Here is an 18,277-nt window from a genome sequence, read left to right on the forward strand (position 1 = left end):
GGTAAATTGATATTTGTGAAGTTATATATGAATTCTTTAATGGGGGTGATTTGTTTGCATTTTTTTTATCTTCTGTATCTATTATGCATTAAACATCAAAGTCAAATAGGAAGACAAAGGATTTAGAAAACTAAAATATAATGTGGAGATCAGTAAATCCAATAGTAATAAATATATTATCTCTGCAACTAAAACTGCAAAGTGCAATGGTCATGTACATCCCATATTTTCCATCCACAAAATAACGTTACATAATGGTGTACTTTTCAGAATATGGACTGTAAAATTGAGTTTTAAAATCTATGAAAAAAGTCTACTGTGTCTTTGAAAGTAACTCTGATCTGTAGTATATCTTTCTAATAATGAACTAGTGTCTGTCTAGGAGAGTACTCACTTTTATTCATAATATTAAGCCGCTGAAGGTGAGAAGTGTGCTCAGGGCATTCTGTTGACTTCAGTTATTCTAAATACCATTAAAAATATGGGCTACATTTCCAAGTATTATAAACTGAAGAGCTGAAGAGATTTCCATGAGTATTATGTAAGTCATCAAACTTAACAATTCCAATGCAAACTTCTCACTGAAGTCAGCAGGGTTCAAGAGGATGCTTACATTGAGTTATCTTTAGCTTTGTCTGTTTCACTGAACAAGAACTAATTCAAGTGTATGCTTGAAAGTGGGTGTTTCATTGAATAAAAGCTGAAAGTTCCCTTGCCTTCAGTGTGAATAACAGTGAAATTAGTTTCACAAAAAAGGCTGTACACACCTTATTACACAGATGCACCCGGATTCCCTTCATTCCCTCTGCCTCCTTCTACCCCTCTTTTTTTTCAGATAAGGGTTCATTTTACTTTTTCAGATCGTTAGCCCGCTCTCACTTAAATCTGCCATCTAACTTAGGAAGAAAAATATGGAAGCTCTACATATACAAACTTTACATTCACATATATGTAAGACTCAATTTGAATGTACTGAACTTGTTTCAGCTATGTAACATTATTCATACCAGAATTAAAAATGAAAGAATGCAGCAGGGCAAAGTTAAGGGAGAAGACACAGCCCCAACATCCTTACACAATTCAAGGAGCTGCACCACCACTCAAAACTTCAACTGCTGAGGCCTGAGTCCCTTCAGAGCAGGTGGCTCCAATGAGCCAAGAGCAGCCCCTTCTGACTCCTCACTCACACACACTCATGCTCAGAGGGGATACCTCTTTCTTCAGGCTCACCCCTGGATTTCTTGCTGCAGAGTCTCAGAGTATCAGATTTTATTAAAAAAAAAATAATTTAATAGAGCAGTACAGCAGTAGGTCAGCTCAAGCTGGGTGTCTCCAGAAAGGGACCCAGAACAAAGAAATCCCGGGGAATATAGGCCCTTGCAATTTATGCACCCATCCTTCGTGTGCTCTTCACACACCTTTGTAGTTCAATGGTGATTTTTGGTCTGGGGTCCTCTAACACCTTATTGGATTTTTTCTCTTCTTTCCATTTAGGTGGGACATTAACTGCTATCATCTTGATGAGTTACAGCTTCTGCTGACATTTGTAGCCTCAGCTCTGGTTTGTTTCTTGTGCACCTGCTCTATGACAGAGCCTGGGAAACTAAATCACTAGATTTGGAATAATCATTACTTAGTAACAACTGAAACATCAATGTGTTATCAACATTCTTTCCATACTAGAGACAAAACACAGCACTATAGCAGTTACTTGGAAAATTGCTAAGAAAATCTACTCTATTACAGCAGAAAGCATATCTAGGTGAAGGTCCCCAGCTTATGGCCTAAGGCTTCAACAAATCTAGCTTCTCAGACTAAGCAAGCAGAGCTAAGCAATCAGCATACTAAACCACACAATATTATAACAATAAGTGACTCGTTCTGTTTCAGAACGAGTTTCAGCTTATTTATTTAAGCCAAACAACTGATGTCTCACAACAGGCAAAGCACTGAAAAATATAGTTTTATTTTAAAAGGATTTTTGCAATGGCTATGTATTTGTTTCCCATAATGATTAAAGAGTAGAAATAACTATCTCTAAATGCCTGGCTGGTGGAGATCCCTGCAGAATGATTGTTTAGACAATGCAGTGCTTTTTGTTGCCTTGTATTATTTATCCATGTCCTAAAGAACTTAGTGCCTGATTTACAAGGTTATGGAGGGACCTATAGATCCACACGTGCCTATCTGGCTGATACTTCCTGAAATTCCACTATCTGAATGCCTTAGCATAAAATACTGAGCAGAAGAATCTAGCTGTTCCAGATCCTTCCAGTAATTTCCACTCTAAGCAGTGTGATAAGTGACAGGCATGCCAGACCAGGTGGACAGGTGGGATTCCTACAGCTACTGAGTCTGAATGTCAGTCCTGGGATGCTCCTGCAGATGGAACACCTGCATCCTGCCCTGCTTCAGTGCTTGGTTAAACAGAATTACCACTGTACTGGGTGTAGGTGGTAAAGGTTTTTGCAACAGAGTGGGAAGAGGGAAGTGAATGACAGTTCCCATTGGCTGGATTGGGCCAACTGCAGGACAGTTTTCCTGTTTCTTTGGAAAAACATATTTAAGAAAAAAAGAAAAAAATGTTGGGCAGGTGGAGGAGGAGGGGAAGAGAGTGAGAAACTACATTTTGAACACCAAAATCAGAGAAGGAGAGAGAGGAGGAGATACCCTAGGCACTGGAGCTGGTATTCCCTGCAGCCTGTGAAGAGGACCATGATGAAGCAGGTATTTCCCTGCAGTGCAGGAAGGGACTCCATTCTGGAGCAGATGAATATTTCCTGAATGAACTGCAACCTGTGGAGAGCCCACACTGGAACAGATTTTTTTCCTGAAGGACTTCAGGTGGTGGGAGAGACCATAGTGGAAAAGAGGAAAGTGTGAGAAGGAAGGCGTGTTAGAGAAAAAAATACTATGTGATAACTCACCTCTGCACACATTCCTCCCTGTACTGTTCAGGGGCAGGATGGAGGAGTCTGGAATGAAGGACTGAAACTGTTTTAAGACATTGTTTTAATGTTTGTCTTCATTCTTTATTACTCAAATAATTTTAATTGGCTATAAATTAACGTATTGTTTGGCCTACAACATAACTGCTAAGCAATCTCCCTGGTTTTGTCCCCTTGTCCCACTGAGGAGGGGACTTAGTGAGCATCTGGGCAGACATTTGGCTCTTAACCAGGACTAATCCATCATTACCAGAAAAATCAGATTTAATTAATGTCCTCTTTCTAGGAGAAGGAAAAAGGCTCCTAGAGTGAATTGGTGGCATAATTTGGATCCTCTTCATTTTCTATGTTTTCAAATAGTGCCTCTTTGGATTTTAGTGTTGAAAAATTAAATAGATCTCCTTACTTTTCAAGAAAGATCAAACCTTTGTGCAGTACATCACTTGTAGTCCTACATACGACATTTTCCAAAAATGTCACTTTCTATGAGTCTGATGTAAAGCCCATTAGCATTTGATTTGGTAGGCTTTGAATAGAACTCAAAATTCTAGAACAATTTTAAGAAAATGCAATTTCTAAAGGGCACTTTTATAAGTAATTAGAGGAGTTATGGAAACAACTTATTAGTGAATATAACTTTATCTAAAAGATACTGCTGTATAGGGAAATCAGTCGCTTTTTCTGTATCTGTAGTTAATGTTTTGGAAACAAACAATATCTGAGTTTCTATCAATGAGAATGCATTATCACTCTGCAAATCTTGAACTTCTTGTGACTAGCTAAATTTTGGTTGCTGTATGGATTCCAGAAACTGTGAAACCACTGGTTTCAGTCAAAACTAGAGAGGTTTCCACTGCCACTGGGAGTATGTCCACATGAAAAAAATTCTACTCATTTATTATTTCATATTTTTCTGCCACATTTTATTTTTATGAACAGGGTGAATAACAATACCTATATAAAAGGTAGAAGGATAAGGTGGTTTTTCATTTGTGTAAAAAGCTATCAAAAAAAGAGGAAATGCTTATCTCCTAGTCTTTTCCATCATATCTGACAGTTTGCCTCAGATAGTGTAGTTTCCAGAGTTTGCTCATTACAAATATATTTAGTTCCCCAAAAATTCATGTAAATACTTCAGGAATACAATGAAGATGGTTTATCCTTAATGTCTACCTTAAGGGAAAAATCATAACTCGCCATCCCTGTTGAGATGCCTAGATCTGTGAACAAGAAAGCAGTGGATGTTGTATACCTTAACTTCTTTAAGGCTTTTGACATATTCCCCCAGAGTAACCTTACAGCTAAACCAGTCAAATAAGAACTCAGTAAATGGGCAACTGAGTGGAGGTGAGTCAAAAATTGGCTTTCCCATTGGGATCAAAGGGTAATATCAGCAATACAAGCTCCAGTTGGCAGCTGGTTACTGGTGATATCTCTCAGAAATCAAAGCTGTGATTTTTTAAAATCTGGACACTAGGACCAGGCAAATTTGCAGGGCAGATAGTTGATATGCTGGAGGACAAGGCTGATTTTCAGAGGGACCTGATAAATGGGATTGGACAAATAGGCTAATGGGAACATCAAGAAGTTCAAAAAAAGGTAAATGCAGAGTTGTGGACCTGGGGAGTAATAGCTCCATGCACTGGTACCTGCTGCAGTCTGTCTGACTGGAAAGCAGCTTTGTGGAAAAGCGCCTGAGTGTTTTTCCACAGAGGTGGGGCATCCTGATGAGCAGAATGTGAAACAAGGACAATGTACCCTGATGGGAATGGAACTAGGAGGCAGAGGGATCGTTCCTCTCTACTGAGGCCTGTTGAGAACACATCTCATTCAGATTTGGGCTCTGCAGTAGAAGATAACATTGAGTTCCCAGAGTTCTCCCTTGGTGCCATGGCCTTGCTGTGGCAATTGCTTATGTACTGACCCTTATAAATTTTGGCTGTGAGAAAGGGGAGATAGATCCATTGATGGAAAGAAGTGAAAAATGTTTACATGTAGATTAGTAACCACAGCAACCTAAAAGGAACACGAAGTAAACAGCATCAGTAGGTGAAAAGGCTGAATGAAATGATCAAAACTAGTATGTAGTTGGGTGACCCATGTACTGCGTTAGAGCCTTACAGGAAGAAGCACTGCAGTTGTTTTCCTGTTGCTGGATCCACAAAACAGCAAGCTACACTCTACACAAATATGGAGTGCAGTCATAGAATCATAGAATATCCTGAGTTGGAAGGGACCCACAAGGATCATGGAGTCCAACTCCTGTCTCTGCACAGGACGGATCCCACCTGTGTCTGAGACCGTCGTCCAAATCCTTCTTGAGCTCTGTCAGGCTTATTGCTGTAACCATTTTCCTGTTCCAGTGTTGTTCCCCTCTGGATGAAGAATCTTTTCCTAATACCTAATATAAGTCTCCCCTGACACAGTTTCATGCAGGCAGCACAACCCCTCCCTTTTCACTGCTTTGTGCCATTTCCGAAATGTCTGATGGGGCAGGTGCAGAGAAGCAGGAGTGCCCAGGTGTAGCTATGGCAGGCACTGAAGGTAGGCTGAATCTGTAACAGATCATGTGTGAATGGAATAGATCTGTTTCAAAAGTTGTTAGAGATCACTGAATCTGGTGGTCGAGGTTAAATGATCAATGAGGCTGAGAACAAATTTCTAATGGTTGCACATGGAAACATATGGAAACACACAGAGAGCAGGCATGCTGACACCATTTATACACTGGAGAAAGGTCACCAGGGTCACCAGGACAGTGGAGAATGTGGCTTTGAAGAGAGGATTGGGGACCTTGGCTTGTTCAGCCTTGAGAAAAGAAAGATCAGGGCATTCTTACTGTTGTCTGTGCTTCTCTACAACTGCAAGTTGATGATGTAAGGTGCAGAGCAGAGTAGGATGCTTTTCAGAAGGGTGCAGTGAAATGATGAGAAGGAGCAGACATATGAAAGTTTATAAAACAAACACAAAGTAAATGATACTAGTGTTCCACATGGCACTTTACTTTGTATGAAAATTGAGAAGCAGTAAAGAATTAGTTTATAGAGTACACTTTCAACTTCTCATTTCTTTTGAACAGGAAAGAGCCAGTGCATCAGAAAAATACTTATTTTATATTATTAATAAAATAAATGGGATTTGTTTTATACACATCTCAGATGTCCATGCATTTAAATTTATATTCAAGCAGTCAAATACAACCACTTTATGATTCTATGATTTTCAGGTAAAAGAAACTGTAATTTATGCCTTCTTCAAAACATTATTATACTAAAATCAGGGTAAAAGTGATGGTGAAAATATGACTTCTAAAATTATCTTTTCTCCAAAAATACCGTGGAGACATTTCATTGTTCCATCAGCTCTAATGTTGAAAAATATGTAATTACATATAAAAAAACCCTAAAATTTTGTTATGTTTAGGTTTCATCATTGATAAAAAATTAACAACACATTATCTGATTTGCATATTCTCAAAGGAAAATGAGTGTTATACCAAGCGGGAAAGAAAGAAAAAACTTGAGTGTTATTCATTGATCCCAGGGTTTAGACCATTAGTTATGATTACCTAACTGTTATTTGACCTATAATGCCAGTGCTAGTATCTATAGCCTCAAAACATTTTTAGGAAAATAGCAATTTGATTTTTAAGATTATCTAATGAAGCTGTTTCCTTTTTCTCCTTATTCTTGTTGTCACAACTAAAATCCAGATGAGGTGATAAAAATATCAGACTACTTCAAGAACACAATCAATTTTATAATTTTTTTTACACCATATTTGTGGTAGATGATTGTTTTGAGTGGTATTTATCAGCAGACTTTGAAAAGTTTTTTCTCTAAAAAGTCAAAGCTGCTGCCAAGCCCACTGCTGTTAACAGGGTCAACACCTGATCTCAAAGTTGTGAATGACAGAATTTGCATTTTCTTTGAGCAAAGACTTACAGTTTTATAGAGACTTACAGTTTTTATAAAAAAGAAAGTAAACTGAATTAAAGATGCACTACCAGTTCAGGGGGTGAAATTGAGTTATTTTTATATTTAAAAAAATAAAATTTACTATTGAAAGAATATGTGAAAATAACATTTGATAATTAATTTAGCAATGCTTAGGAAGAAAAGTTCGTTGTTCACATATCAACTCAAAGGTGTTTCCATACCTCCTAGTGTTGCAAAATAAGCAATGGTACTGCTGGAAGTCATTCATCCTGGGAGTGTTCAAGATGATTACAGAACATCTGTGTGCATAAGTAGGGTTCTTACTGCAACTGATTTGAAAAACTTCTCATGTTACCAGGATTCCAAATGGGTCACAAGCTAATCACTAGGACTACATACAAACTTACATTCTATGCCTTTCCACATCCTTAATATATGCACGTCTGATCAGATGTCTCTGGAAATTAAAATACAGGAGGCTGGTTTGTGTTGGAGTGTCTTCCCTGCATAGTCAGGCCATGCCTAGTGTTGACTTTCAAGAGCAAAAATCTTGGGAGTACTCCTGGGCCTAACGTTTACAGACTTGAACTGTAAAATAACATCATGGCAGTAGCTGCATGAATAAAATACCATTTCAATTGCATATGCACAGAGTGCAATTTCAAAGTGTTTGATAAGCCAGTCAAATAATAAAAAACCCCAACTTTCTAGACATTTGCCACCAGTAAGTATCAGCTTCACAATCAATTTTTTGCCTGCTGCCTCCTGGTGCCAACATCCTTTGAAAAGACAACATTGCTGCAGCAATAAGCTTTACTTCTTTGTCCTCTCTTGCAAATTATTGCTGAAGAAAACAGGATTCTTACATTGATTTCAATGAGTTGTAATGTGCCGCTTGTTAAATAATGACTGGCAATTTCTTAAGTTGCCAGGAAATCAATTTTCATGTAGACGGTATTAAGTGTGAAGTATGGGTACCTTATTCAAGTATTTGGTTTTTTGAAAGAAATTGACATTTGGAGCATTACTTTTTTTTTGTTCTTGTTTAAATCCTATAGTCTTCTGATGTTAAAAAAAAAAAAAAGAAAGAATGCAAGTTCTTGTTGCTTGCAATTGTATCAGTATATGTATTTTGTTTTAATACTTTCTACTAAAAGACACTGTATTTCTGACTACTTGGACATATACTCCAACAGAACAGAAGGCAAAGGATCTTCACTATTAGTCAGTGGCAGACTAAACAGGATAGGGAAATCTTGTTGCTAAATATAATAAGATTTAGGATTGAGATAACTGGGCATGGGGAAAAAGCTTTAAGATATGAAGAAGATTTCATTGTACCGAGCCATACAAGGGCTGCAGGATTTAGGACAAACTATCTAATTTGTTTTCCCTTATAAGAAAAGGATCAAAGAAAGATAAGGATAGAGCAATGCTTTTTTCCAGGCCCCAGGATCTGAACACAGGTGGGTTTTTTTAACATTTATGACATGCTGGCATAGGTGAGGGATTGTGTGTGACCTCCAGGCATCCAACTGCTAAGCAGCAGTAGGACTAATGCTGCATGAGAGTACTCAGAAGGCTCCATCTCAGTGCAGAAACCTGAACACATGGGACTGCAATCCAAAAGGATTGGTTCACTGCCAGCATAACACAACACTCTAATCCTCAGTATCACAGAGGCAGAGGAGACTTAAACTGTGTGGAAAGACAAAAATGGCTGGGACCTTTACAACAGGTGAGAGTGACGCAGCCTGGTACAGCCTACCAACTTCTCCCTGTCTTTGTTGCTGCTCCTTCAAGCAGTGCTCGTGGGGATTTACTGACACAGACACTCCTCCTTTGGGCTGCAGCTGGCAACCATTGCCCAGCTCTTCTGGCTGCATCCCAGGAGGGAGGATGGAGGAGGCATAGTGAAGGCAGGGGAGAGCTGCTGCTGCTGCTGCACCAGTGTTGGGAGAGTCACAAGGGCTGTTTGGAAAGGTGAGAGCTGGACTGAGAGGCTCACACTGAAAGGAAACACCAGCAAGGGGGAAGTGTGGTGACAGAGCACAAAAATAAATTTTACCTGGCGTTTACCATTTCTGTAGGAAAGTGAGGAGAAACAGCAATCTGCAGATACACTATTAATTATGCGCTGTTTTCTCGCAACAGCTCTGATATTTTTCCAGCTACAGTGGTAGTTGATACATAGAAACTGAAAACACCTGCTATTTTTCAGATCAGAGATGCAGGCTAACACATTTTTTCTCACAGAGAAGTGTTTGTTTTCCTGTGAATCAAACAATTTAGATCTTTTACCCATGTTGGGCTGTTTTTTCCTCCACTTGTGGAAACACTGTCCTCCTTTTTCCTCATGTGAAGTATTGTGATTGAGTTGTTTTTCTTGTGAGTGAGAATTATCTTTGTCTTTTATATGAGGCTTACATCGTTATGTGGTTTCTTCAGTCGCCTCACAAATTCTCAGTAACAGGACCACTGCATCATTACAAGCATCAAGGAAATGCTGCTATGTTTTATATCTTAAAAATAAAGCTCGAACAAAACTGAAAAACAAAAGGAACAAATGAAGACAGAAATGCTTGTCATACAAGAAAAACCCCAAACAACCAAACAAAAAACCCCACCACAAAATACATCCTGACATGACAATAAAAAAGACATTGTTTAAAAAAAACTTTTTTGATGTTACAATTATATTCACTATGGATGAGTGTTAGAAGTATTAAGTACCTCTAAATTTCCCCTTTGCTCTGGAGCTTAATGTTTCTTGTGACTTTTTTAGAATCACTCCTTTTTAAATGCTCTCCAAGAGAGTGCATATTAGTAGGTCCCTACAACCTTCAGCTTTACTAAGACAGTTTATTTTTTATATCTGTATTTTCTCCTGGAACACTTTAAGACCTGACATTTCTGCATGGACAAATTTTAATTTCCTTTGTCAATAATCTTATATCATACATGGGCTGTAAAGACACAGTTTAGTTAATTTCTGGTTTGCATTTCAACATGCAAATAGAAAATGAATGCATTGTTAAATTGAATTCTCTTTTTCTTCACAAATCTTTAAGTTCTGTCATTATAACTATTTTTTGAGATCTGTTGATATTTAAGCCTAAATTATTGATCATTTAGTGTGTTTTAGCTTCTAGGGTTAAAATTAAATTTTAAAATTTGATGTCTTAAATTCTAAGGTTTCTCTTCTTTCTTTAGCCTAAATTTCTCTTCTGCCCACTTTCTGGTTTGTTCCAGATACAGAACCCACTGGACAAAAAGGTTCTTCCAACAAATTTATTTGATTTTGGTTCAGGACCTTTTTTCCTTCAACCTCTTTACTCTTTCTTGCCTAACTTAATTTTCTCAAGGTCTTCATCCTCTCCTTTTCCCTTTAGCCAATAGTCTTCCTCTTTTCTATTATTCCCATGAATTTAATTTTTTTTCCCTTCATCTGGTGATTTTATTACCTTCTACCTGCTCTTCAAAACATATCTTCATCACTGCTTGCTGATTTAAAGACACTTCAAAACCTGACACTCTTCTTCTGGTCGTGCTGTTCTCTTGCTCTTTATTTTTCTTATTTGATCCACCATTTATCTTCAAATGCACAAGTGTAAAATTCTGAAATTTACATAAATAATTGTGGCAAGAGTTTTTTGTCCAGTGGCTCTTCAGCTGAAAGTTTAGTTTAATGGACCCACCCCAAAGTTGTTGACACTGGGAAAATCTCTTCAGCTCCTGGGGCCTCTGTCCATTTTCTTCTTCTCAGTGCCAGGAAGATGAGTTTCTGTTTTTTCGTATGGGAATAAACAGATGTAGGATTCTGTCACAGCGCAGTAATAGGGTTCTGTAGAAATCTTAGAGTGATGAGAAGTTTGTGGCATTTTACACACATTTTGTATAGTTTAGGTCAGCAAAGTGGCCCACTTGCTATCTTGTGTATTCACAGAGCAGAAGACTGCAGAGGACCTACTGCTACATTCCAGAGGGTGCAAACAATGTCTGCCCTTACCCAGGTTATTAATAATATCAAAGAGTTATTTCTAATTTGTGAAGAACCTCAGCACTATCATTACTTTTCCCAAGCATGCTAGGTGTGAAGATGACCCTATAAAAAGATGTACTTTAAGATTGTCTACGGCTTCTTCTTCCTTACGAATTTCACAAAGTAGAGATTCAATTTAATATAGTTTGAGAAGCAAGGACAGTTTTACTTTTACTTTCAAATTATTGAGACAAAGAAAATAAAACTGTGTATTATTTTTGGTTTTGTTCACCATTCTATTCATAGTGCAAAGAAGGAAAATTTTGTAAACTTTGAAATTTGATTCTGGAACTTTATGAAATTCCAACCCTAAATATATGATTCTTGCTTAGGCAACATTTTTCTATAATATAAATTTCTAATCTGATTAAGACATCTTTTTCTCTTCTCCAAGATATTTCTGTTGTTTCCTCTCTTATTTCATCAAATCACGTTGTAGAAACCCTTTTTTTTTTTACAGCTGATTTTAATTTTCATTTCACAAATATCATTTGATAGTTTTAGAAGATGGAGATAGTTTTAGAAGGAGGAGGAAAAAAGAAGGCAGGAATTAAACACTTCCTCAGTGGCTATGGTTATACTTATATACTCATATGTTAAGTATATAAGACCCATAAAGGTGGTTGGATTATTTTCTGCTTTGTTTTGTTCTAAAACTCTAAGCAGACTTTGGAAATTTACTTGGAAGCAACTTTTCCAGAGGGAAATCTGTCTTTTTTGCTCTTCATAGATGTTGACACAGTAGGTTTGATGTTTAATGAAAAGCTATTTTTAGCCACGTTGGAAGAAGAAGAAAAGATAAGTCATCACGATGTAGGCAATTTGTAGGTTATTAAACCTTGGGGAGTCTTGGTCTACCAGACACCAACCATGTCTTCATGGTTGCAAATAAAACTATATTGTTAGCTGCTTCCACATGCATTCAACTAGTGATTAATACCATAATATTGATTTCCTGACCACTGGTTTATATTTGAAATTTGTATGTATTGCAACTATACATTTGTGTAGAAGAAATTTATTAGAAAAGCATTTCTTAACTAAAAAAAAACAAAAACAAAAACAAGTTCTGCTGGGTCTCCAGTATGCTACTGCTCAGTATGTTAAGAAAAAACAAAGAATCTTCTTATGTGATTACCATAAGAAGATTCTCTGACTTCCAAGATACACAGAATAAATCATACAAATATGCTAGCATGTCAAATCAAAGTAAATTCCTTCAGGGAAGGGCTCTTTGTTCTGGAACTAAAGGAAGATGAAAAAAATTAATAATAATTGTGATATGTAGGTCATAACTCTGTTCCACTGGTTTTCATAATAAAAGAATGTAAGATACATTTGAAAGTGTATTAGGAAAGTGTATTAGTAGCTATACCATAAGGGAGTAAACCTCGTATGGGTCATAAAGGATTTATATAATTAATCTTAGAGAGCTTCAATAAAAAGTTTAATATAGTTTTTTAAAAAAACCTGTGACTAAATTCTGGCTTCTTTCTCTTCTTCCCCTCTTGGAGTTTTGTTTGTTTGTTTGTTTAGGTTTTGGAAAAAAAAAAAAGACTATAAGATCTTTACCAAGAATTTTTAACATTTGCTCGTAACTCAAACAGAAAACTCTGGAAAATAATACATTATTCTTATGATATATTAATACCAGGTGATTTTCACAATATGATATTAATAGAGAACTTTCAATCTGTCCATGGATCCTTCTCTTCCCAACTAGAAAGGAATGATTCTACATTATTGTCCCCATTCTTCCTCTTGAAGCTAGAGACCACACTGACTGGATGGCTGGGTACATCTAATACATGCATGGATACCTGCATACATGATGAACAGACTTTATCCCCTTCTCCAGTACTGCTACACCAAAGAAAACACATTCTGCATTATGTATTTATGTGGTGTGTTTAAGTCCACTTAAAAGCTGAGAATGGATCATTAAAGAGAGAATTAGAACAACTGCACAAAACTATTTGGTTTCAATGATACAGCCTCATATCTGCCAAATTTGGAGTGAATGAGTGAAAGGTGAGGGGGAAGGAGGGTGTAAGAGATGGAAGCACTGTTCTGGGGAGGGTGTGGTGGTAGTGTGGATGTTTCCAGCAGTAGAGGACTTTCCCCGTCACAGTCTGGGCAGTGCACTGAGCTTCATGCTCCTATGAGGAGCTCATCAGATTGACAAAGGAAATTAAATTAATCCTTTGTAAGTGCTTAGTGTGGAAAGATCATTGAAAATATTAGATAGTAAAAAAAGGATAAGGAGATACACGACGAATTAAAGTTTCATTGGATCTGAATTTTTTTTCTGGATATAGAGATCAACTGGAGGAAAACAGAACTTCTTTACAGTATATCTGGTGGCAATGGATATTATTTATGAGGAAGCTAATCAGAAGGCAGCTCTATGATGAAGGTTCTGTAATACTTTCTGTGGGATTTTTTTTCACTTGCTGCAGATAGAGCTTGAATTTAAAACTGTATGTGATAAAATGTAGTGCACATTAGATAAGTCCCACAAGAGAGGTATGTTTTTAATCAAAGACCCTGAAAAAAGTAATTAAGCCTTAAGTAAGTAAGTAGGCACATGGTGGTTGTGTTTCTAGTTCTGCAAGGCACCTAAGAAAGAACCCACTATTAGGTGAGATCTCTTTCAAGGATGACAGTTCCATAGTTATTACCGAAAATTATAGTCATAAAAAGGACAGATAAAGGTCTTCTAAAAAAAGAGAGATGAAAATGCTTTATAATGGTTTCAAATGTAAACAAACAGTGAGAAAGCTATTAAGGCATTGCATCAATGGCATAAGCCAGATCAAACAGATGACTTTGTATTGTTGGCATACACAATTTAGACTCCAGACAAGTGTTTAAGACAATCTGGAAAAGGGGACTTTATTCTTCATTTTTATTTTTGCTCCATCTGAAACTACCTTCTGGAAGATCTTTTAGGTTACTGGCTTGTTATTGGATATGTTTTGCTAGCCACAATATGCTCAATACAATAATTAACATTTAAAATGAAACTTGGTTTAGTCAGGATGTCTTTAAACAGTTGCCAGGGAAATAAAGGTTCATAAAGATTTGAATATAAAAATAAAAAAATTTTAGGGCACAAAACTAATAGTTGACACTGATTTCTTTATGTTTGCTAATATGGCTTCAAAATGTTCACAGTAAAATGTAAACAATGTAAATTTAAATTTTCCTACTTCATTTTCATCATCTGTTAGAGGGAAATCTACCATCCCTATAGAACAATGGTGGGGTTTGGAGTGGGTTTTTTGTATGCTTTTATTTCCTTCCACTATGTAGGTTATCACTTATCAGCTGCACTAATTGGAGAAAATAGATTCAGTCTCAAAGGAAACTTCATGTTGCATCTCAGTAGCAATGAGCTGTTTTGCAATGTAGAGACATCTTGACAAAACAGTTTTAGATACCTGGGGAAGATGGAGCAGGAAGTGCAAAAAAGCCTTGAGAGACTGACAGTGCAATATTGCAATGCTAATTTCTTCATTTTTCTTCATACCGTTATTTCAGGATCCCTCCAGCAACTGGGGAGATGGCTGCAATGTCACTCTGCCCTGCAATACTTCAATAACAGAAATATGATGTGGATTAAAAGCGTAACAAAGAAGGAGTGGAATCTGTGATAATGTAATGGTTCACTAAAGAGTGAGTGAAATTTCAGCGTTTCTTCGTAATTCTTCAATCAGATTCATATATGTAGATATATTTTCCATATTAGGAAACTAAGGTGTCAGTTGAGAGAAAAAATTACGTAGACAAGAATAATAGCAAGTGGGATAGTTCAGTTTGTAAATTAATGCATAGATATAAGATTGGATTGAAGCCTAAGTTTGCTGTATCCCTAGATTAGTTTCTCTCTCTTCTCTCACTCATATGTACACACAGATGCAAAACTTCAAAGAAAGTTTCATTCTCTGTCAGAACATAGATATTTTCAATGTTCTTACAAAAGATGATTCACAAAACCATGCCAAAGGGTTAGTTTTCACATTTTATAGTCAGTAGCGAAGAGTTTTAAAACAATTTCCATAACTTGAATTTATGGTAGAAGAATTGTTATTAGAAGACTCAGGAGGTTATACTAAAAAGATTAGAGGGATCTTTTATTAAAGTCAACAAGGTGAAAACAGCTGGTCATACCTTTTTTTTGATGAATCCTGCAACACATTTTTATAAACCATCAAGACAGTGGGGAGAATTGAAGAATGTAAATCTAGATTAAAACTAAGGAAATGGCGAAAGACAAATAGTGTGATCTGTGCTATATGAAAGTATAACAATTACTAAACTCCTGTTAATAAAAGTGGGGTACAATGCATATGAAGTTCTAGTGCAATAAAGGCCCAGTGTGTGATCACTATATAAACATCTAGTAGGATGAAAGTCTTGACCTTCTGCAAAGAGTAAAACATAAAACAGTAACCATGAGAAGACATTTTGGTTGCCCAAATCTCCCCCTCTGCAGTCCTGTAACGCCGTCTTCCATAACAACTAACTAGGTTGAGATAATGATGATTATCACATTTTTGGTATTTGCATGTACATGAGTGACAGGATACGAATGACGGACAATCCTAATGTCTCCAGATTTGGAGTTGAAGGTCTGCCTATGTTTTTACATGAGGTGAACCATAACTGAACCCAGAGCCCTGTTGACAACTGGGCAAGGGATCTCCAGCACAAGTTGTGTTCTTCTTTGTCCTTGCAGGAAATGATGGAGCATATGGGGTGAATTAGGAAGAAAGTTACCAGGAGGTTGAGGGAAATGATCCCGCCCCTCCACTCAGCCCTGGTGAGGCCAGTCTGGAATGCTGTGTACAGTTCTGGGCTCCTCTGGACAAGAGAGTCTTGGAGCTCCTGAAGCAAGTCCAGCAGAGATTGACAAAGATGATGAAGGAACTGGAGCACCTCTCCTATGAGGAAAGGCTGGGGAAGCTGGGTCTCTTCAGTCTCAAGATGAGACTACTGAGAGGAGACCTCAACAACCTATGTCTAGAGATTTATAATAGAAGAAAAGTGAATTGAGTAAATATCTACTTAACTACTAAATAAGTGCCAGTCACATAAATACATGCAAAAGATGAATTGTTAAGTTTTGTCTAAGCATTAACAATGAAGTGAAGGAACAATGAAATGGATGTTAGAAGAATTCTGGTTTCAGTAGCGCAAGCATATATTCTATTACAGTGCTAAAATAACTCCTCCCATTATTAATATTTTCAAAAACCCTTTTCAATAATAATTAGGTGCTCTTCCTTATCCATCAGTAAAGTTCGTCTTGACAAATAATACAAATGCAAATATTTTGATACATACAGAAATTGTACACCTGTGTTTCTTAGACTTACATGGATCTGTAAACATAAAAGAGCTGATACCTGCACTTCCCAGTTTTGATAGTGTTCTGAAATCAGCCAGTATGCCTTATAAACTTGTGGAACACGCTGATTTTGTAAGGAGAGTTTATTGAAAGAAGATCACAAAGAAATTGGTGCAACCTTAAACCATACAGCTAAAACAACATTATTACTTCATAGTGGGTGTTACTTTAGTTCTTGGTATCAATAACGTTTGAAATACTCATTAGGAACTGTTCATCGAGTTAGGCTTGTGTTTTATTTATGAAGTGTTTGCAAACCAGTAACTTTGTTACAAATTAGATTTATCTTCATCACTTTTCCATTAATGGCTATTGTAGACACATTGTATATTATCCTATAGATTGTTAATCTCAGGAAAGTGAATACTTCTTTGCTAGTCAATATTTGAAATCTGCTAATGGAACTCTGTGACAGATGACTTGCTACAGGCATGGTTTCTCTACCCTGATTAGATAGAAAATTAGGATCAGTGCCTGATGGTCAATATTTCAAGAACAGCATGCAGGAAGTGTTACTATGTAAGACTTACAGAGAAAACTAAGCTTTGTAAACTGCATCATTCAGCAGTACTTCTAGTCTTCATTTGCACAAGTAATATTATGGCTATTTATGTGATGTGTGATGTAGTGAAAAGGTATCTTTCAAGCCTGTGAAGACAAGATGGTCCAATGACATTTGCACTATCATTATGAACCCCAGCACTTTGGGGTTTCTTCAGTTGGTTTTTCTTCTGGCCAATAGGGACTCTATAAATTGTAAGATCTGCAAGAACATCTTAAAAAAAACCCCCATGAGTATCTCTGAACTCTGAAATTGCATCTTAGTGTACCTAAAACTAAAATTTTATGACAAAAAAGGAAGATCTTTCTCAAGTGTTTAAAATCTCTTCTTAATGTCTGATCAAGCCTTCTTGCATTCTAAAAAGATAGATCTCTAGCAAATTGCTGACTCTTCCTTCAGCTTTTGTAAATTTTCTCCTGGGAATCTTACACAAATCTAGCAGGCATACCGCTGGAGATTAATATTTATCCATTACAGAAAACAATACAAACACGAGCACAAAATTAGGGCTTCATTCTGAAACTGTAGGATTTACATGAATTGTAGGTTTTAAACAAGAACAACCTGAAAAATCCTAAATGATAAAAATAGCAGCACGCTGTACAGATTTTCTGTTATTTAGGTTGGAACATTATTTAGGATGTTACTGCTTTTATATAGGCTCCCTATTCCTCTGCCGATTTCAAACATAGTGTGACCTGCACGTGTGGATCTTTTCAAAGTATTGCTGAACAAGCATTCACACACAAAGTTTCTCACAAATTGCCTGCCTCTCCACTCAAGGTCACGCTCTATTAAGACTTTGATACTAGAACAAGCTTCCCAGAAGGTTTGCTCTTAACCGTTAACTGCACGTAGCCAGACTGCTGTAACATCAGCCTGTCTCCTGACTGATTCCTTACAGAGGAATTTTTTATTACAGAGTATTGTATGGATCTGTTGTAAGCACTATTATTAAGCCAGGACTTGTAAAGATTGCACAGTGGTCTCTTCCACAATAGATTAGAGAACTAGAATGTCATGTGGCCTCATACGGTCTGAGGTTTCTGCTAATTTTTTTTCAGCAATAGGTGATGGTTTATTGCCAATACATATTTTGCATTGTACCCCATGTCATTATTTAACTGATTTACAATTGTCCTAAAAAAACATGTTTACAATAAATTCACGATATCCTTCCAAACATTCCTGGTTTTGGCAAAAGTTATTTGTCTATCTTTTGCCTGATAATTAGAATATTTTCAAGCCATAACTGTTTGGGGTTTGTTGTATGGGTTGGTTTTTTTCCCATTTTCAAATTACTGACCTAAGTCAGATTTTCCAGCAAAAACTATAAAAGATACTCAGTGCTCTCACTTCTTGGTCATGTACAAT

This window comes from Corvus brachyrhynchos, unplaced genomic scaffold (assembly GCF_000691975.1).
Source record: "Corvus brachyrhynchos isolate BGI_N302 unplaced genomic scaffold, ASM69197v1 scaffold11, whole genome shotgun sequence".
NCBI lineage: Eukaryota > Metazoa > Chordata > Aves > Passeriformes > Corvidae > Corvus > Corvus brachyrhynchos.